The following is a 22,388-nucleotide window of genomic DNA, read 5'->3' on the forward strand; positions in this document are numbered from 1 at the left end:
CCGATTTGTGTGCATGTGAGACATAAAGTATTTGGGAAATGTAAAAAGGATGCATCTCAGATGGAGCCTGCTCAGCTTCGCTGCCTTTCCAACTGCACGCAAAGCCTATAGTTTGCGGGTAATTTTTTCTCCTTTAACAATCTAGGGGTTGAGTTTTGCATACGTTTGCTGCAAGAAATCGCTGAATTACTCAGTAATGTCACTTCTCAAATATATTTTACTGTTTTATATACAACATTTCTCCTTTTAAGACAATATGAACAGAGCAAAATTTATGTGTGGCTGTACAGTTGTAAATCTCGTAGCTGTGCTGTTACTGGTACAAAAACATCACGTAAAACTAGTATAAAAAATGTAAAAATGGTGTAAAGCTGGTTTGGATGAACTACCTACTAAAGTTACATCACTCTAAAGAGAACCAACACCAGGACTCAGGAGTAATGATAACAATTAGATATGTTTGCAAATATAGTTAATGTATGTGTGCATGGTTATAGTGGCTTTAATATTTAAGTTAGCCATTTTTCATATTAAATGAATAAAATAGGATAGCATCTACTTTTAAGGGAATTTCTTCTTACCAAGAAAATTAAAATAAAAGAGGATAAATGAGGAATAGCAGCAATAATTTGTTTTTACTCTACTTTTCCCTACATCAAATAAAGCAGGAGTGGAAGGACATTTATCTCATTTGCCAGGATGTCCAAATTGTTCATCATCACCCCCTCAAAAAGAACAGTCTGTCCCCTGTGTTAGACTGAGCTGGTCAAAAGAAAGCCTTCGTGTTACAGAAAGATAGTACAGAGAGGGTGGCAACTGCACAAGTAAAACAAAAACCTGCAGAAACTTGTTATTTGTAAGTACACCTCGGGATTCGTCCTGAAGGTCATCTGGTTTCTTGCAGTTGTTGAACTCAACAAAGAAAAACTAAATGGGTTTTGTTTATTCCGCTTGCATCAGACAGTACCTAAAGTGGCAATTTCCAGTCTTTCTTTTGTTCTCGCAAAAGAAAGAAAGATGATTCCAGCTGCTTGGTCAGTGCTGAAATAAAGGGGAAAAAAAGAAACAAAGGAAAATAAAGGGGTGCCTGGAAGAACAATCAGCTTTCCCTCCCCAGACCTGCTTGAGCTGTGGCAAAGAAGCAAAAGAAACCTAACAACCCTGTTCGTGGGAAAGGGCCCACAAGGCACCTGAGTTACAGTGCTTTCATAGAAAGGAGCATTTGAAAACGCTGCCTTGGCACATTTTGATTTGGAGGACTAGGCACAGAGCGGGGCTGGGATGCCCTGCAGGACCAGAGCTTTCCAAGGGCTGCCGCCGCTTGGAATGCCCCCGGAATAGATGTGGGGCCAAATTATTCACTGGTTGCTCTTTGAAGAGTTTACAGGTATTCCATTATCTCTCAGCAAAGCCAGCCCAAGTCTGGTCTCGTCACTGAGCTCGGTGCTCCCAGTTGGGTAGCTCTGGTGGGGACGTGATGGTCGTGGAGCTGCACGACTCACACCAGGGTTTGCTTCTCCTACCTCTTTGAGATGCAAGAAACAAAAATTCACAGCAAAACCACTGCACCTTTAGAACTCTTACATCTGGCAAAGAAACCGGGGATTGTCTTTTCGTTATTGGACTTTTTTTTTTTTTTCACGTAAAGATATGTCAAAATAGTCAAAAGTTTGGAATATGTACAAACTGCAGTGATTGTATTTTATTTTTGTGTATAGCATGGAAAACCTCCATTTTTAATGATTTAATCACATGCATATTTAATATTTATTGTTTAATTTCTAATAAGTATTTTAAAATACCTAAGTTATTCACATTCTGTTGATGCTGTTTCTCCCATCTGTTTCTATTCTTTTTAAAATTTTCTGACCTTCATCTTTTTCATTTAGTGCAGTAAATTTTCTCTCTGATGCCAAGTGCTACTTTTCTTGACATCCTTTTTATGAACATTTCTTGATTTATTTTTTTTATTTTTATTTTTATTGATGGACCGTGTAGGCCATTACAAGAAAGAAAACTGGAACTTACCCAAGGAGCATTAAAGACATCATCGGGTGAAGCAGGTAGACAGACATCTGGTAGCTTTGGGTAAGCTACCAGAGGATAGCTAGGTAATGAGGAATTCTCTCTAATTCTTATTCCTTTCTAAGAAAAAGTACTGACATCTGTATGTCCTGGTACTGCTTCCAGTTGAACTCTTCCATTTGAATATCGCTCAGTATTCCTCAGTATCTTACCAGCTGCGGGTGTTGCAAATGGAAATAATATTTTTGTGCCTTGCATGCTTCTCATGCTCCCTGCTCTGGGAAAAACTGGCATTCTGGCCTGGAAGGATCCAGGCTTTGAATGTTTTACATATCTATTAAAACATTTCATTGTATCTTTTGACAGATTATTTGCATTTTGATTTTTCACCTACATTTTGCATTGCATCAGCACAAGTAGTTCTGCACCAAAACCTCTTTGTTACGGAGCATATTCCGCTTCTTACAGCAGAAGCTAATAAGAAATGTGTTGAAAGATCTGTTGAATTGTATTTCTTCAAACGACACGGCGCTAATCATCAGTAAGACTTGGGGAGGCAGAAATGCGGTATTTGTTTTGCAAACACTGTGTTCTTCCTTTTGTGTGTGCTGTCAGCTCAGCTTCTTGATCTTCCCTTGGTTAAGCCGAGGAAGGAAACGAAGATTGAAGTGGCGATTACAGGCACATTGCCTCCTGCAAATGTCTTTAGTAAATAATTTAGGAAAAGAATTACTTCCCTGCATTTGACTAGAGCACGACTTAGTAAGATTGACTATACTTTAATCATCACATTTGTGCTTTCAGTTATTAGAAGTATTTTGTTACATGGCTATAAAGGCTTGCAATTAAAACGTAATGCTTCTGTCTCCTACAAGAATGATAAACTTCTATTTAAACATCTCAAGAGATGGCCAATCTCTGCATCCATAGAATTGGCTTTTGTTACCCAAACACCCATTTTGGTTTTCGATGCATCACATGCACAAACATATGCATATATATGTATATTTTTTGTAGCCTTCTATTTTCCTCTGTCAACTATGTGTATTTAGATACTGGACGTGGCATGTTGTGTTCCAGTCCAATATTTTATTTTCAGTAGGGCTTTTATTTTACAGGAGAGCTGCCTCTTCCCACAAGAGATTTTTGAGATACCACTTGGCCCTTGCTGTTCTATGTTTATTTAATACCTGCATCATGATGAACTCTTTGGGGCTTTATTTTCCTTTATTCTTAGATTATAAAGCCTTTAGGGCTTTGTTTTTTCTTCTTTTGCCCTTGCGTTTGGGAACGCTATATCCTGTGTCATTCTGTGCCTTATGCCGTATTACAGTAATAATTCACTGTGTAAGTAATCGTTCCATGCCTGGTTATACCTTCTACGTAGTTCACTTCCATTGTAATTCCCCTTTTAGCTGCAAACCTGCCAGGTACTCAGCAGAGAGCAAATATTTACTTCCTGGAGATTTTCTTTAATCAAATGACACAGCTGTATTACCCTTCCCTTTGGCTGGAACATGAAATGGCTATTCACAGGGAGAAATTTCCTTGTTGAGAAGCAGACAGATAATTCAAGTAAATTCGATAACCTCAGGGTATATTGTTTTCATACCGGACTGCGCTGACGTGAAATCTGTTCATCTTCTTTGCAACCTTTGGTGTCAAAATATTTGTGATGTTAAGGCAGAAATTACTAAAAGTCCCATGGCCAAGTGTGTCTTGTAAGCGGGAGGATGGAAGATTAGGGGATTGTTTTCCAGGAGATGCCAACTTCAGTTACGTGGGCTGAACTGCAGCGGTACGTAACGCTGCAGGTCCCAAGGAGGTGGTTTTTGGGGGGCTGGCAGCTTGTCTGTGTCGGCTGGGAGCATGATAGTGCCTCATGGACACGTTCCTGTGTACCCTGATCTAGGTGTTCCTGCTCTGACAGGGGGATTGGCCAGATGATCTTTCAAGGTCCCTTCCAACCCCTAACATTGTGTGATTCTGTGATGGAGAAGAGACGTGGGAAGAGGGCATGGTCCTGAGCTCTGGGGCTTGCTCCTTTTCTGGTCAACTTTATTTTTTTTCCAACTAAATCAACCAGATTTAGTTATCTTTAGGATAGACTCCAAAGCTTGAAGGGTGTTTTTGAGAGAGGACTGGGGTGTTTTGTTCGTTGTGATGGTGAGTATAGGGAAATCTGTGCGTGTCTTCTAAGGCATTGGCATGGCTGATTGTAACTGATGGATCTGTGACATAAATAAACACAGTTGTTTTCCTTCTTTTTCCCAATTGTGATCAAATTACAGAATAAGTAGGAAGCATAAATCTGTGGTACAAGAAGCTGTCAGCAGAATTTTCAGGTTTTGTCTTTCAGTCTGGTAATGCAGGAGACCAATCCCCATGGAGTCAGCTCAGTAACATCGTCAGGATCCGACAGATCTCTTGCATCTACCTCCGTCAGAAGTAGGATGTAGAAATGTTACTTTCAACAAGACATTTTTATTTTCCCTCCCTGTACTATTGCACAGAATTGCCAAAATTCACAGTTAGGCTGTATTAAACATTAAAGTCAAGAGGAGCACATACCGCATGTTTAATTTAGTAGTATTTCAACACCGTATGAAAAGGTTTTCACTAAAATCCTTTATTTCTATCAAAAATTGACTCGATTTTTTTTCTCTAGTAGCTGATAAAGAACTATTTCAGGTAGTGTAGGCAGTGCCAATTTGAAATCCACGTGTTGCTATAGCCAGGTGTGTGATAAAAAAACCCAAACGTGCCCCTAGCCTATGCGTTGGTGATGCCATAAGAAATACTGGGGAGGATCTGAGGGTGAGTGCAGGCTGGTAGAGGTTACCCCCAAGAGCAAATTCTGTCTCAAAGCAGCCGGCTGAACGTGGCACTCGTGGCTGTGCAGCGCCCCTACATCGCCACACCATTTGCGATGTCTTCACGTGGAGAGAAATCAGAGTAAGTAAACGTTGTTAAAAACTGCAGGTATGCTGATTTCAGGTACAAAAACACCTTGGCATGTTGCCATCTGTTTTTTTGTTTTGTTTTGTTTTTTTTTTTTTTCTCCCACTCAATACAGTGATTTATCCCAGAAAATCACTCTTGTGATTTGGTCTGTGTGGTTTGAGGTAATGAGCATCAAAAACACTTACGTGAAACGTACTTTTAAAAAATGATCTGAAATTAGTGATTAGGAATGAAAAGGCCATCGATTTAATAGCTGTCATCAGTATAGTAATATTTCCATGTATTATTTATGAATAAATATTTGATAATCTGGCCACATTTTTCATCTCTAGTGTCGTTTATTTGCTATTAAATAAAATATGAAGGCTATTAGAATTTTATTTAACCCAAGCAAACTCTGTAGTAAAACAGAAATCAGTTTGTCATCAGTTATACTTGCTGGAGTTTTAAATTATCTTCCTTTGATAGGAACATTTAGCAGATTGAGCCATATTTAAATTATGAGGTTGGCACTTAGGTCACCTGAAGGCAGGTTACTATTTATATAAAAAACAAAGCAAGACACAAAAAACCCACAACCCTGTGCTCTCTTTTCAGTAGTGATGAATGCAAGAAAGAAAAAGGTTCCATCGTGGAATTTTAAGTGTGATGTATCTGCTTGGCTGCGCCTGCATATCTACTACTAGAATGCCATTTGTATAACTTGGTCTATAACCACATTTACAGACTATACCAAGGGATGATACTTGTGTGGCTGCCAGAAGAGGGTAATTGGGGTATTGGCTATTTTTTTTTTAATTGCTCAAGTTGCATTTTCTTCACCTAAAAATAACTAAATGGATATTTCTTTCTGAACAGTCATATCATTGCTCGTATTGTTTATCACAGATAAGAACTGAAGGAGAGGCTTAGGCAACAGTTGAATTAAATTAGAGAAGCCGTGCTCATCACAGGAGCCGTAATTTCACTCCCAGTAGGGCTTTAGATGCTGCTAAGCTGTCATCTAAGTCCCATAATAGATCGTAATGTTTCTTAAGTTAGGTTTTGTTTAAAAAGAAAAAAAAAAACACACTTTTTCCAGAATGAAACTTGGAAGCAAGCGATGAGGCAGGATTGCTTGGAAAACAATTTATGTAAATTGGAACTGCGAAGGAGTCATCCTGCAGCCTCCGGTGAGCTTGGAAATGGGAGGACATAATAGGGAGGTAGCAAGGAAACGTGGGGCGAGAGGGGAAGATTTGGGATTCTGGAAGGTGGGGTTCCATGGGAGGCTGCGTTGGTGGCCCAAAGAGCTGGCAGGACCCTGGGGACAGCGTCCTCCTGCAGGACGGCTCGTGAGGACGAGCAGATGTATCAGCAGGGGCTGAGCTGCGCCGGTGCAAAAGGGCAACGCATGGGTGGAAGAAGGGAGAGGCTGCAAAGGAGGAATTTGGAAATCCTGCCCTGGCACGCATGGATGGTGTGAGGAAAATCCAAGCTCAAGTTGAGACTTGAAAGGGATGTCAAGGGCAAGAAGAGGTTCCTGCCAGCGCAAGAGCAGTGTTAAGGACCTGGAACTTGTCTCTGATGGGGCTCAGTGGGGTATACTCTACCCTGAGGCTGGCAGCAAGTGGAGGGTTGCAGGGCTTGATTGAATTAGAAGATTCTGTTCGTCTGACATCAGCAAATGAAGGTGCCCAACGAAACTGGGTTGGTTCTGTAGCTATTGACTATAGCCAATAACTTCAGATTTCCAAGTCTGTATGTATTTCTGAATCATACGCCCTTGGGTCTTTGTTGAGAAGGCGTTAGCGTTGACTCTGCCTATGCTAAAGGAGAGTTTAGGACAAAGCCAGTGAAGATTTTATGCCCCCAGTAAACTTACTAACGCCGTCCTCTTGGAAGCCCTTTTAACGCTCAGGGAAGATCCTGCTTAGCTAACCCTTGCGAAAAGCTGACATGAAGGCAGGAGGTAAATCCGTGGGCAGGTCCACAGCATGAGCAACAGGCTTGAGCTCAGAGGGCTTCCTGGAAAGGGTTTCTCAGGTGCAAAAATTGCCCCTTCAACTTTGTATGCTGCCCCATCGGGTGTTAATGCAGATGCCGCTCTGCTCCTACAGCTTCTCGTCCCACAAATACCTGTTTAGCTGGTGTTTGGTTTTCTTATCATCTTGCCTATGGCTTACTGCAGTGGGTTGGGTAGTGTACCTGGAGACAGGGTAATAAAAGGTGGCTTTTACTGTCTGTGTTTTTCTAAAAATCAGAAAAAGCTATAGGTATGGTTAAACGTAAAGCAGGCAACATCCAAGATAGTGCAGAGTCCCGATTTAAACATTTACTTTGTGATGGCATGTGTTATTCCTTCAGCTATAGCAAGCATGCTAATTAAATATGGATTCATTTTACTGAAAATCTTTCACTTTTCTAATACAGCTGTGAGCTGAAGTTTATTTTGGCACGCTGAACTGTGCTGTCCTCTACAGTTTATTAAATGCTTAATTGAATCCCTCTGGTCTTTCATTGTAACCACCTGAAAACTACTGTCTGAAAAACAGCAATCTTTGTTTCATGTTCATAATTTAGAGCTCTGGGAAGCAGAAATTAGCTTGCATTAATTGTTATTTTGTGCAGTAATGAGTTACAAGTTTAACTTGAAACTTCAGTCTTGGCATGTTGGGGTCTCTTTCACTTTAATGGCAAACTGTACTTGATTTCAATAGCATCAAGGCTTGGTCCGTAAAGAAAAACAAAATATTCCAATTTATTTGGAAAATTAAGCACAGAAAAATGCCGTTTTCAGGCTTAATTGATTGTGTAAACTGTGGAGCAATACATATTTCACACTTACTTCATGTGCCATAATTCCTACAGTTCTCAAGTTATGAGTGTGTTTTCTTCATGGGGTCCAGAAAAAGATTTTGTTCTCCAAGAAGCCGTTTCGCAGTTAGCGGCAGCGCTGGGGGCGTAACGGGGAGCCAGGGCTGGGGTGCCAGGATCCGTGCACGCGAGGCTGGGCGATGGGACATCAGCAACTCGAGCAGAAACTCGTGCATCTCTCTGCTGGATGAAGCCAAAATTCAGGGTGAGAGGAGAATCCAGGCAGCTGGAGGAGCTGCCACAAGGTATTAAGGAGTGCAGTTATGTTGGGAGTGTGGTTGCACAGGGTGCTAACAGCGAGGAGCTGAGGGAGCCAGTCGTATGTGTCTTGTGAAAGCAATCCTGTCTTACACACCCTAATTCTTCTATGCAACATAGATATACCTATCACTAAAAAAATAAATGTATAAACCAGACTGGCATTGGCAGTCCTTCCTGATTCCAACAACAACAACTTCTTTGGTCGTGGAAACGTTTCATTGACAGATGAATATGATTTTTATTGGTCTTAATTTCTACTTTTCATATTCGTGTCTCCAAATGACTAATTTGTGACTGTTTTGGTGATCTTTCAAGGGTTTACCCAACAGGATTCTGTCATCATTTTTATGGTTTTGTTTCCCAAATGGCTTTTTATCAAACAGCTTTTTTGTGTGTGTTAGAATGACAGTAAGTTTTTTCCTGACCTGGACCTGCAAGGTTTTTGTTCTCTGGACCTTACAAAGGACCACTCCTCTCTCCTTAACTTCACTTTTCATGTAACATTAAAATGTTCAGCACTAGTAGGCAATACCTGGAAGTATATTAAAATATGCACACGATTCTGTGTGAGGCTGCTCTAGGTGATATTTCCCAAACATGGTAATTTTAATAAAACAAATGTAAATTTACAGGCCTGCAAATTTCTGTTGTAGTTTGTTTCTGGCAGTAGGAATTTCAATTAAATGGATGTTGGGAGACCTTGGTGACCGCAACAGAGCAGGGAGAGGGCGGGCAAACTGCAGCCTATATAGCTTACTTCTTACAGATTGTGCTTTAAGGTTTTTCTTTAAGGGTAACACAATCTAAGCTTTGCATACCCTTTTGAAACTGGGGTGGTGACATATTGCTGACACAACTAATGTCTATACCAGGGCTGAATGTACATCTATGCTTGCTCTCATTAGATGTACCTACCGAGGGTGACTCCTCAGTTGTAATGGGAGGTCTAAATATTTTATGGATTAGCTCTCGCAGCAAACTTGAGTGTTTAATAAGTGAATACTATACATATTTTAAAGTTGAGGAACCTGGATACATAGAAGGGAAGTGGTTTAGGATGACAAGGACGACGGGAGGCTGTGAATTGATTGTACTTTTCCTGAATCTTGGCTTGTGCCTTAATCCATTTAATTTCTCCCAGTTACGAGACTCCTCGGTTCCCTTACAAAAGCACTTGCCAGCAGATTTCCTCTAGGCTCCATCTTACACAATGTTTTTGCAAACCAAACAGAAGGGACTGTGCTGTGTCATCAATTGAGATGTCAGCAACTTAAATACCAAAAATTGATGGGCAGCATCCAGTTCTACTTGTCAGATACAAGAATAGTCTTGCCATGCATGATAGAGGAGGTGCTTAAGGAAGTGCTAACTGAGCTAAACGCAAGCAGGATGACAAGTAGCATTGGCATGTAAGCAGTACGCATTGCCATCTCGTCATCTGTCACTGGAAACACCTTTGCCAGCGACATACCTAGGGTAGTATGAACTTGAGGTCATTGCAGACCTGTGCTTCAAGCATGGCTGACCTGGCATAGTTTATTCATTGTGGGGCTCCAAACATCCCTGTTGCTGTGCACTGGGTAGCATAAGAGCCCAAGTCTTTGAGTTATTTAATGACAATAAAGCCAACTTGTTATTAATTTATTGCTACAAGTCCTTGAGTTTGGTGGTGTGGGTTCTGCATGGGACTTCTCGCTGAAGTCCAGTTGAAATCTGTTGATCTACTGTCTGTAGTGCTCTCAGAGGGGCCATTGTGGGCTCTCTCCTTGAATTTATTTCTTTCTCGATACTCTATAGTATAGACATCCCTCTTCATCTGAACTTCTCGGTAATAATTGCTTCTTGTTAATAGACGTCAGGAGCAGGGTAAGATTTATATTGATAGGTGACGCCCAATGAAAGACTGAGATCATCCGTTCTGTTCGTGCCTGCAGGGAGCGGAACAGTAGCCAACAGTCAGTGGTGAGTATTTGGAGCTGCAGCTCTGCAGGGTATAGAGCTGGAAGGGAATTTCTAGGTTACCTTGAACTCCTTTGTATGGCGTATATATCCCTGATATAGCTCAGCCCCCAAGATTTTATTGGGCTGATGTTGATCTTTCATGAACACCTTTGAAGTACGCAGGAGGAGGTGAAGACACCAACATAACCCTTGGTAGTGTAGTCAATAACACCCACCAAAACAAACAAACAAACAAAAAAACAACAAAAAACCCACAACAAACTAGGAAATACAGTCCTTTGGTGCCTGGTATTTCATTCTACAAAGGTAATCATTTATCTTTCAATTTTTTGTTGGTAATCTGAATACACTACATTCTTCAAGACATTTTTCTCTAGCATTGACTTCTATTTTTGCACCCTTTCCAACATACAAGCCATGGATGCCAGAGTGTTTAACTGTTTTTCTCAGTAATCCCATCCACAGTGACAAAATTTTCCCCACACTTGCATTTAACTATTTCAAGGGAAACGTGATCTCCTCTTCTCTTGATGTCCAGCTTGGAGTTGAGCGGCACATCCAGAATCACCACTTTTTAGGCTCCAGTCCCCTACTCTGTCAGTGTGACAGAAGTCTTTTCTAATGGCAAAGCTTTAAATTTTGGTTTCATCAAAGCACATTTTGTTGGTGCAATCCTCCTTTATCTGCGTTCCAAAATGCCTGTGTGATTGGCCTGTTGCTATTATTTTTTACAGACAACTATTATTGTTTTTGTGATGTTCACAGTCATTTTGGCCAAGATTTTCCGTGTCTGCATTGTTTGTGAAGATGATGACAGATACCCATTAGAAACATCACTATTCAGAGAGTTTTCATTGACAAATATGTCCTAGGGTCTGTTAGCTAACTGACTCCTAATCCTTTTAATATGTGTTTGTTTTTATCAGTTTTGTGTAGCACTCATTTTTTGGCCAGAACATCATGTAGTGCTAACTCAGGCATCCTGCAAAGCTCTAATACTTCATGCCTCCGCGGTTACCTTAGGTGTTGGGTGTTTATGAATCCTGATGAGGAATAAAAATCAAGATGATTATTTGCTAATGAGAAGGGTTTGCTATTTGGTAGAAATAATCAGTAATGTGCATGTTTGAAGTATCCGGATTTCATCAGTCACTCATTCTGTGCTCTCGTTTGCCAGATCTAGTTTGGAAATAGATGTTGGTACAGTGGCCCATCAGTTTCTACAGTCATACTTTATTGAGACCATAATCTGCTACTACAAAAGAGATACAAACTGGCCTTTAATAAATACTCACGGAGTAGCATTCTAGTAGAGGAAATGAACATGGGATCTGTATTAGTGTTTGGCTCGAACATGAACGTGCATGCGGAGCTGCACAAAATTAGAATTATTCTTTCTAATGCATCTGTGTGGGTGTTCCTGGTTCCTGTAGAAAAGACATACTGCATTCTGCAGCGTAACTCCCTGTGTACCGAGGGGAATATGTAGTACAACTTGTTTGGATCAGAAAGAGGTAAAATTACACTGTGATGTTCTTACATACTCGGTAGTGTGAGCTGCTCGAAATTCTATTTTTGTAATTATCCTGATTATTTACGTTATTTGAATGTCCTTGTGAGAGTGATGTATTGTTCTTTCTGGCTAAAATTATTTAGCCATTTCTTTCCTCAGTTAATGTAGGGGGAGAAAATCAATATAAAAGATAATATTTTAGCATTAGTTGATCCTACAGTCTTACTCAATTCCAGCATAGCAGGTTAAGCAGCGAATGCTCTTAGCAATTGTTTCTGTTAGTGGAATTTTGAAAGCACTAAGAGAAATCTTGATCCGTGGAGACAGTACAATAATTCACATTGACATATTTTCCCCATTCGCCACAGGGCAAGTGGAACTCTTAATGCTCCTGTACAAAACCTTTTTCTCTCTCTTTTTTTCTCTAAGAGCAGAACAGTAACAGTGGTGAACATCACAATGGGTTATATGTAAAAATTTAGACTACCCTGCAGCCACCAGAGGGGAAAAAAATCCAGAAAATTTCCTGACAATGTATCTTTGCTTTTTTTAATAGAAAATTTTGTGCAATGAATATACACATATATATATTATATATATTTGCATACTTGGTAGTGTTTTGGAGGTTTGATGGCTGTTTAAGCAGGGAGGCACCTCAGGGGTCACTGAGCAGGTAGCAGTGATTGTAAAACAAGCTTGTTTGAATTCTGCATATCCACATGAACTGATTCGAACAACAAAAAAAAATCTCTTCTGAATCCATTCTGTGCCCCACGACATACACTCAGCGCCCAACAGAGACAGCCATGCCAGTGATGTATACACAAGGAATATTTGTTATCCATTGCAGTATTTTGCCTCCAGCTTAGAGAGACCCACTTTTATCTCCCCTTCAGCAGTAGAAATGATGTCAGCATCAGCGTGCCACTTTTTTCCTTGGATGGTTAAAGAGCTGAGAAGCTGAACTAAAGATTTATGTAAAATATGTATAAATTTAAGCAATTTCACCCATTTAGTACAGTGAAACTGTCTCTGAAATGAGATTGAAAGATGAGTTCTTGAAAACTTTGGTTAGATGTTCAGGAAATAATACAGTTGACTTTGCTAGTGCCAGAAAGAGTAATTGCACTGCGAGGAGCAGTAATGATAGATGGCCAGATGTATTTCTGCTCAATGTGCATCATGTTGGATGTGTATGCTACAAAAATGTGAGTGTTTTATTAGATTAAAAATTAACGAGAATGGGTTTCTAGGTAAATTAGCAAACAATTTCATTGGTGTCTCTCTGTCCTTCCCCTCTCTCCTCCCCACCCCCCTTTTTTATTTAAGACTGCCAAGAGACTAGGCTTAGGTCACAAATGAGATGAGCTTGATGACCTCAGCCTGTGGCCTCGCAGACATCTGTCTACATCTCAAAACATCCATAGATTTTAGGACAATTGGAAATCTCTTGTTAGGAGTGATCCGGGAACAGACTGAGAACACAACTCTGGTTGCGATTGTAAGACCTCAGCAAACAAAAACTCCTCCTTTTCTGCTCAGCAGTTGATACTGTGTTGAATTTACAGTTGTGGTGCTTGAAAGGGAAAACATTCAAAGCACTCTAATTGAACCAAGGTAGTGTGGGTTGTTTCATTTATTTTTTTTTCATTAGACTATTTGTTATCTACATGAATTATGTTCATTCCTCTCTTGTGATAGTTCTCTGATGTGGGTGCCTCTGTAATGTTAATCACGTAGGTGCAGCCTCTGGGAAAGACACCAACTTTAACCTTTCTGGGTCATGGGTCTCAGAAGCCACGTTACTTAGAGATCAGCACAGTACAGCCATACACAGAGTATTCCCATTTGTTTCCAGGTCCTTCAGGAAAATTTGATTAATTATTTATACGTTATCTATAGACGTTTATTTATTATTGCAGCTCAGTTCTCTCTGGCCTCCAGTAGTTAACTTAAAGTACATTTTTCCAAGGTGACTTCTACATCTGTGCTATATCTTGCACTGCTCATAAGGCATATCAAATCATTTCAATTAAGAACCCAATCTGTTTGCAAAGACGTGGTAGTATTTCCTTTTTTGTCTACGTCTGCTGAACTTTCCTCTTCCCACAGTGATGTACAAGCCTGCACTGTGATCATCCTTCAGATGCATAAAATAATACAAATTACTAAAAGCTGATTCAAATATCTGTGCTTCTTCTTCTGGTCGTAGGAATAGATAGGACCCATGGGAAATTGAAGCAAGGGAAAAATAGTTTCAGTGTTTATATACCATAAGATGTTTCCTAGAATTAGGTGATGAAACAAAATCTTTTTTATTATTATTTTTGATTGCAACGGTGTTGGCGATTTTTACTTGTTTAATGTGTTTCTTCTGACCTGGAGGTTCACGTGGCATGTCAGTGTAGTGAGAAATAATAATTCTTTACACAAAAGGAATATTAGATGCCCTGCTTCATAAAAAAGAAGACAGCCTACGTTAAGAGATTGAATAATTGTCTCGACAAAAGAAATGAAAAAAAACCTGAAAAGAGTAAGATAAGCAACATGGCATTAACTGAAGCTGACATAATGTTCCCAGTGCCATTCTGCGTAGCCCTGTGTTGTAGGAAGCTTACCTTGTAAAACTGCCGTAGAAAGTTCTTCTCCTTATTTTAACGCCTTCTGTTTGTAGAGCAGGATGAACTCATTGTGGGCTTTTCAGTGTCAGCACGAGTCGCGAGTGCTGCCAGCGTGTCTGCACAGCAGCCTTCCTGCACCTGCCTGGCCCAACAGTGACCGTCTTCATAATCCGTAGCGGTCACTGTGAGGTGGTGGAGCTCCCAAAAACACCCTTGTAAGACCACAGCTGTGATGGGCTGTGGTACAAATCCAACACAACATCTGTCAGGTACCCTTTGACCGCGGGGAAGAGCCAAACCATTCCCAAGACAAGGGTTTGGCAAACACTTTCATGAGATGTGTCCCTCCACAGCATTTTCTTGTAACGGGGTAAGGCTTTTGGCAAGTTTACCCAGAGATCTTAACATATTTGGCAATAAATGTAAACTCAAGTAGCGGTAAATCTGTTGGTACTGATTATCACCTACCTGAATCAACTCGTACGCTAAAGTTGTGTATTATACAAATACAAGTGGCGTGATCAAGTCATGTTTTTGTTAGGATAACAGGCATTTTCTCTCTTTGCATTATTCAGCAGTACAAAGGGAGCTTTTTCAAAGTACGTGGTTACCTTATTACTGTGTAAATTGCCACCTCAACTGATGTCTTTTAGGATTTGAGTCGTATCTCAAGCCTCGCATAGTGATAAGGATTTCTTGCAGCTTACTTGTCAGCTGTTGAGATTTAAATCTTGCACACTGGAAAATGAAAAAAAAATGCGCAAGAATCAGTATTTTGGTATAGTACAAGAAAAAAAGGTGTACCTCCAAATAAAAACCTTTGTTAGGTAACTATACACATATCAGGAGGGGTATAAAAATATTAGGTTGCTGCTAGATTTATGGAGACACACCACATACAAAATGTGTTTCCGTGGCCAATGGGGTATGCATTTTATTCATGAAATCTTGCTAGTTTCTTTTTACTGTTCCAAAATCATCAACCATTCCCTGTTACAGATTGCCTTGCCTCTATATTGTTCCATATGTTGTAGCTATGGAATCGATTTTCACTGCCTGTCTCTTACTTGCTGCTGTTTTCTCCATCCTAATTTTTCTGGTTTCTTAGAGTACAAAGGGCTGCTTGTGGAGATTGTTCCTGTCTTTTACGTATTTAATAGGATGTTTTTCTAATTTTATTACAAATTTCTGGATATACTACTTTTAAATTAAATTAAAGTGAGTCAAACATGATCCAGTTAGAGCTTACACTTTTTATCATAGCCTGTTCAATTCTTTAATAGTTATCAGTAGGTAGATTTTGTTACATTCAAAGAAATTTGCTCAGTTTTTTTGGCATGCCAAGGGTTTTCTGCCGCTTGTTATAGCTGCTGCGCATCGTGCAGATACTGAAGGTATCTGTGCACACATGCTGACGACTGTTAGTTTGTGGAATTATCAGGTTTTAATTGTATATGGACATGATCAGCCAGAGGAAGGAAAGGCGCTGCTGGGAGCTGCGGCGTGTTCCAGGCTCTGGAGCGATGCTTCACTAGAGGTCACTTTTTACTCACTAATGAACCATTCTCTTATCTTAGTGGTGGGTGATAGCGGAGTGCTGGCAGTGCAGCATTGCATACGGGCACAAAGCTGGCAGTGTTCAGTTTGGAAGAGGATGAAATTCAAGACTGATAACTTGTAATCATCCCAAGTGAATTTGACAAAGCAAGAGGGTTCACTTCAATGTCACAGGCGTCTCTAATCCTCGCGTGTGGTTGTGTTCATGGCCCATGGCAGCAAAGCCACTTTATTTAACACAGTTTTGGTTTTTGCATCCTCTAGCATCCTTCCTGGTTTTTCAGATCTGTTATCCTCTTGGTTAGTTTGGGAGACAAGTCTTAGTGAGATGTTATTTTGATTTCATACACTTTTTTGTATTTTTTGGTGGAGTCCTCAGTTTTCTGTTACGTTTCAAACACAGAAGTATGATATTCTCTACGCCACTTAATGAATGAATTTGTAAGTGTGAATGTAATTGTTTAACAACTTTAAAATCACCTCTGATCCAACTACAGCTTTTTTTTTATAGCTTCTAGTTGCGTAACTTCTACAAAAATAAGGTCTTAAGTGTGTTGTGAGGGAACTAAAGAGATGTCAGAGCATACCAGAGTGCAAATCACATTACAGCACAAGGCCCACTGCCTTACTGCCAGTGCAAGCAGGTAGGACTGCACAGCATTTCTCAAGGTGCCAAGTGCTGCTGCCTTAGCCTTGTGCCAGGCCCAAAATAGTAAATCCCACTTCTGAGCAGAAAATTGCCTCAGGTTTGGAGTAGCATTAGTTAGCTGCTCATGGCTTCAGAGCTAGAGCAGGGATGAAACTCCTGAGCATCTCTCTGCTGTCTTCTGGAAGTGGCAGCGGCATTGGCATGTCCTTCTCCTTCTGAATTTGAATTTCTGCACCCACTGAGTTTTGTGGCTGTAGCAAAGACTGTAACAAAACTGAAGATATACCCCAACAAGAAGTTCATTCAGGACATCTGCTGGTGCTGCTTGGCCACTGGAGAGTTAATTATTCTCCGCATTACCTGTGAAAGGACTAGGACCAAACAGGTTGTTGAATGTATTACAAACTTGCAGGTTTTTGATCCCTGCAGGTGGCTTTGATATGTATGTCTGTCTGCCACTTCACTTGCTGCGTCTCGGGCGTATGGAGCGCAGCATCACAAAGAGGATCTATTTTTCATTAGAAAGAGGAAATCAGATGTCGGAACTGCCCTGTGTGAGTCTGAGCCTGCTGCCCTTCATCATACAGAAAATAACACCTTGCTTCATGACCAGGCCCACTGATTTAAAACTTAAGAAGCGAATTACTGCTCGGCTGTAGCTTGCTACAATCCAGTTCCGTAAAAGTAAACGCAGAATGTTGTTATTCTCGTTCATTATGTTGAAAGGACGTCATATTTGAATTTTTAATGGAACTTTTAGTGTAATGTATTCTTCCCAAATGTCGGTTTGAACACCTTTGGAGACAGCTGGATTAGTGCTCTCACTCGCTGATTGAGGGGCTCTCGGCCGCCCGCAGGATTTTGTTAGCGGCCACGGTTAGCTTTTTAAGGACTTCCCTGGGACGAGGAGCCTCAGCACAGCGTCTCTGCAACTTACACAATTTGAACGAGCTCCAAGATTTCAGACAGGTGAGAAGGAGAAAGCCTCCCCCTGGGTTACAAACACTGTTTGTTCTTTCATGTTAATTGGCTCTTCGTTCCTGGGAACACAGATTGTGCTGCTTCTCCTTTACCTCGTACAATGTCAAATCCCCAAAGCAGCCCTGGCAGCGCAGAAGGGAGCGAGCCATATGGGGCAGGTTGCAGTTGTTCCTTCAGGTCTGGACTGCTTCCACTGTGAACAGATGGACAATGGCTGACATCCACTAATGGTTCTCGATAGGTTTCTTCTGCTGTTCATCTCTATCTTCTTTTTCTCTTCAGCCAGAACGCAGACCTTCCTGGAAACGGTCTGTTAACTCCTCTTGACTAGGTGGAAAATGATACTTCTTATTTCATGATAACCAGAAAATGCAGAGGATTTAATTCCACCCTGGTTCTTGTGGTTTTAGCACTTATATGAAGAGGGTGAGATCAAGAAGAAAATCCCTTAGTCACTTAATACAGATAACATCAGAAGAGAGAGGTTTTTTGTGTTCACTGGTTTGAAGGGAATTTATTCTTCCTTTCATTCAGCACACTGCGAGCTTTTTCACTTTTGTGTGGCTGTTATTTCCAGTATAGAGCTCGTGTAGCCATTCCATTTTGAGAAAGGAGCAGTGCGCGTTTGGCATTTCAGAAATGACTTTGAATGTTTGACACAGCTGAACTTCTTGTTCATTAAGTGGAACTTTAATCTACTGCTTTGATCCTTTGGTAAACCTTCTTTTCTACAGCAGATGAAGGTCCTCTATTTTATTTCATGCTTGCGATGACCACCATTTCTTAAAGATTAAATGTCTCCCTTTTGTCAATTATTCTTTTTTTTCCATTTTCCCCTCAGAACCTGCTGAAAATGGTTCTCCAAGATGCCCTTTCTCTTTCACATCCACCAGAAAGCATTAACTTCCTACGGTGGGGAGTTACACAGAGGAAGTAATACATTAAAAAAAAAAAAAAAAGGTTCTAATTATAATATGCAGTTGCAAAATGAAAGTAGACTGATCTGTATGTGTGTGTTTTATTAACAAATGCTTTTCAGGATCTCAGTGAAAGAAGGAAATATTTAAATCCAAAGTCTTCTTTCCAGATTTGTAATAAATGGCATTGACTTATTTTGATTACACATTTTCAAGATCTGTTTTTAGGATAAAGTTGAAATGTTGAGTCTGCTTTATTCAGCCATTCTTTTCTTCTGACATAAATCCCTTTCAGGATCTCCTAATAGCATCTGTGAGATTTACTATTGACAAAAGCTAAGATATTCCTTTGAAACAGAATCTTACTTTTTGATTTAAAAGTGCATAAAGGTTTTAAAGGGATAGCTTTAAAAACTGTTACAACAAGCGTTCCTATGAACAGTGCATGCTTGATAATGAAGGAAAAACACGCATGAACGAGCCAGCACACACACACCTATGGCAAAATAAGGAAAATCTGTAAGTACACAATCGCAGTATCTAGATGTAGGAATACTGTCAAATCTCATTATTCACTTTAAAAAGGATTCAGCAAGTATCTTGGCTCATGCTTAGATGATACAACAGTAAAACTTCCTCTTTCAGTATCTTCAAAGTCACATCTGCTAAAGATATCCTACCCTAATGTATCTAATTTGTGAAAGCCCAAGGTCATGCCCTTCTGATTAGAGATTCTGAGGGGAATAAAACTTGTACTTAAATTATACATATGGCTGTTAACAGATACACTTAAAGCAATGTATTTACTCTTCAGCACGTGTGCCTCCAGCTGACTCTTAGGAAGGCAGGAAACAGTGTGGGGGCTTTTAAAAATGCCGTAATTCTTGGTGCAAAACAGAGGAGACTCTCAGCAATGTAATATTACTGTTTTTTGTTTGTTTGTTTGTTTGTTTAATTGTTGTTGGTTTTTTTAAGTTATAGTAACATCGGTGCCAAATTGTGATAAAAGGTTGGGCGTTGTTACATGCTGAGGAATATTTACTTACATTGTAGCTGTGCAAATCATAGCCTAAAAGATGGGAAGAGGACTGAATGTTTCCTGACCCAGAGGCGATCTTGAAGACGTAGGAAATAAAATGGATGGGGGTAGCTGAGGGCCTGGCTGGAGTCAGCTGGTCTGCTCCTGGATTTTCTCAGACCCAGTGTAAAACTAGGCCACTGAAAGCCACGAAGGGGAGAAAGCCCCGAACTCTGGGTGAAAGCAAGCTTGATTTTCTTGCACGGAAACAGCATCGCATTGCATTCTGCAGTTAAACTTCATTCCCTGCTCAGTTACTTTGTCTTCTTTTCCACCCTGAGAGTCCTCCCGGAGCAGGTGCCTTGTGGCAGCTGTCAAAGAGCAGGGTGGAGAGACCTTGCGACTTGGGAGACAGGGTCAGATAACCTCTCTCCTTTAGCAGGTGCAAATCAGCTCGCTGCTATTGAAAGAAATGCAGTTGGCCGGTTACAATCAGCCGAGGGCCCAGCCCTTGGTGTTTTCCCAGGAAACATGAATTTGTGATGCGTGCGTGCCCAGGGAGGGGAGTAAGCACGTCATTACCTACAGCCTGCGTATTTAAGTCTGCATACAATCAGAAAAGAAAAAGAGCAAGCATATGAGTCCCTTCATGAAGTAGCGGAGAGAATACCAAACTGCAGTATTAATAACCTCCTGTTATTGAATACTCCATCTGTTCATCATGCCAACTTATCCTCACTTAGAGCACTCCCCTTGTCATAATATTTTGTACCACACTCCCCTCCCTCCTCGGAGCAGCAGCTCCACTTCAGAACTAAACATTTGCCCATTCGCATAACCCCACCGAGGAAATGGTCTCATTGCCTGTGTCTGTTTACGTTTCTATATAAAAAAAGCTCAGATTTCGTTTCTGAATTTTCCTTTTCGCTATTAATTTATTTTTTTTTTTTCCCCGAGATGCTTCCATGTCCATATTGCTGTTCAGACACCCTGCTTGCCGTCTGAGTGCGCTCTATCCCTAATGCCTGCTCCTGCCGGTACTCTGCCACATGGCAGTGAAGAAAAAATAAAATAAAAATAAATCCCTGTTTTCTCCCCAGAGCTTTGGTACGTAGACATTTCCCTATTTGCTAACACCTATGAACGTCAATAAAGCGGTTAGCCACTTTAAAGCGATTAAAGCCGAATTTATTCACGCAAAACCCCACGCGAGGCGCTCGGCTAGCTGCTGTCCTGGGGGAGTGTAAGAACCGGGGGCTGTTCGAGGGGATTTTTGTCGCTGCCCGTGCCCCTTCCTGTGGAGGCAGGAGGAGATGGAGGCCGGTCCGGGGCTGCACCACCACGTCCTGGGAGCCACCTCCCCATCCTGCTGGGTAACCCAGAGGACGAAGGGGGAAGCCCAGCCGGGGCCGAGTCGCCAAGGGCCGTCTGTAAGCTAAGAGCAGGGTTTGCTAAAAACAGGGGTTTAGTTTACAGAGGGGAGGTCCCCAAACCCTCCCCCCCCCCCCCCCCCCCCCAGGCGGAGCCCCGGGCCCAGCCCTTCCTCCTTCCCCGGGCCGGGCCCAGCCCGCCCGAGCCGGGCGGCGCCGCACACACTTTGGTTGGCGGCCGCCGCCGCCGCCGTTTTGGCGGCTCGCGGGTCCCTGTGGCGGGCGGGGCGGGGCGGGAAGGGGCCCCGCCGCCATCGGTGGTGGTAACTGAGAGCAAGAAGTTCCTGAAGTGAACCGCCGGCGATTATTATTAATAATTATTAATAATAATTTAATTAAACGATCCATCAATAATAAATATTAATAGTGATTTCGTAAAACGAGCCGTCAAGAAATATTATTAATAATTATTATTTCCCCAAACGATCCATAAATAATCATTGTTAATAATAATTACTAATAATTTGTTAAAATGAGCCATCAATAATAATTAATAACTAATAATATGTTCCTAAAATGAATAGGACGATTCATGAGGTTACATTCTAGGGGAGCCCTGTTTGTTGTGAGGCACATCAAGGGGTGCCATGAGTGTATCGGGAGCCCTGGGTCTGCCCTTAAAGGCCGAAATGAGGTAAAAACCATCATTTTAAGCTCTCTTGGCTCTGTCAGAGAGCTGGGGTGCTGCCATGCTGCAGCACGTGTCTTGTGCAGCCGGTGACAGGAGCCGTGAGCCCGCAGTGAGTGTGGTGTGCGTGTGTACGGATGGGCCAGGCGGCCCCACTAACTCATGCCCTGACCCCAGTCTCCATCCCCAGCCTGCTTCAGACGACAGGAGCAAGGCGCTGGGTTTCTGACTTCCTCGGGACCGGGGAAGCGTGCATGGATCGCTGGGGGTAACCAGCAGACCCCGTGTGTGGGACTGCAGGCATCTGGGTCCTTTCCTCCAGCCTCAACGCTTATAGGCAGCACCCAACATCTCCTGAAGTGCGCACCACGTCAAGGGTTTTGTTTTGTTTTGTTTTCTGCCCATTTACCATTTTCCACCAGTACTACGTGAAAGAAGGAACTGTTGTCACTTAGGCTCGTGCCATGGCCCTGCGTGGGGTGAGCAAACGGGCCTGGGGTGAGGCGGTGCGGGGCCTGGCAGGACGAGCGGGTTGTGGTCTGTCATCACTTGTGAGGGGGAAAAGCCACAGAAAAAATAACAAACTGGGAGAAGGGCTGATGTTTGGGGAATCTGGGGGGTCGCACTGAGCATTAACACAGTGTTAATTAATACTGAACGCAGTGTTAGCGTTGGATGCAGTGTCAATATTGAAAGCAGTGTTAAGGTTGAACACGGTGGTAATGTTGAACAGTGTCGGACACAGTGGCAATATTAAATGCAGTGTTAACATTGCACGCAGTGTTGATACTGAAGGCAGTAGTAACGCAGAACAGCAGCGGGTATCTCCCACCACCACTACAAAAGCTTCAAAGCACCACCGGGGCTGAGGGCTGCCCTCCATCTCTCCCTCCCGCCCCGCTCACTTCCCATCCCCTCCACCCTCCGTGTACCAAGAGATCGAGGCGGCGGCGGCGACGAGCCAGCCAGCCCCGAGCCTCCGCCGGCTCGGAGGCGGCGAAGCGGT

The 22,388-nt window shown here is 41.8% G+C and overlaps 1 protein-coding gene across 5 annotated transcripts in view; it reads left to right on the plus strand.

Moving 5' to 3' along the window:
- The window catches only part of CTBP1 (C-terminal binding protein 1), a 226,608-nt gene that overhangs the window by 136,793 nt on the left and 67,427 nt on the right, over positions 1–22,388 (plus strand). The gene's annotated exons all lie outside the window — the stretch shown is intronic.

Source organism: Oxyura jamaicensis, chromosome 4 (genome assembly GCF_011077185.1).
Source record: "Oxyura jamaicensis isolate SHBP4307 breed ruddy duck chromosome 4, BPBGC_Ojam_1.0, whole genome shotgun sequence".
In the NCBI taxonomy this organism is placed as follows: Eukaryota; Metazoa; Chordata; class Aves; order Anseriformes; family Anatidae; genus Oxyura; species Oxyura jamaicensis.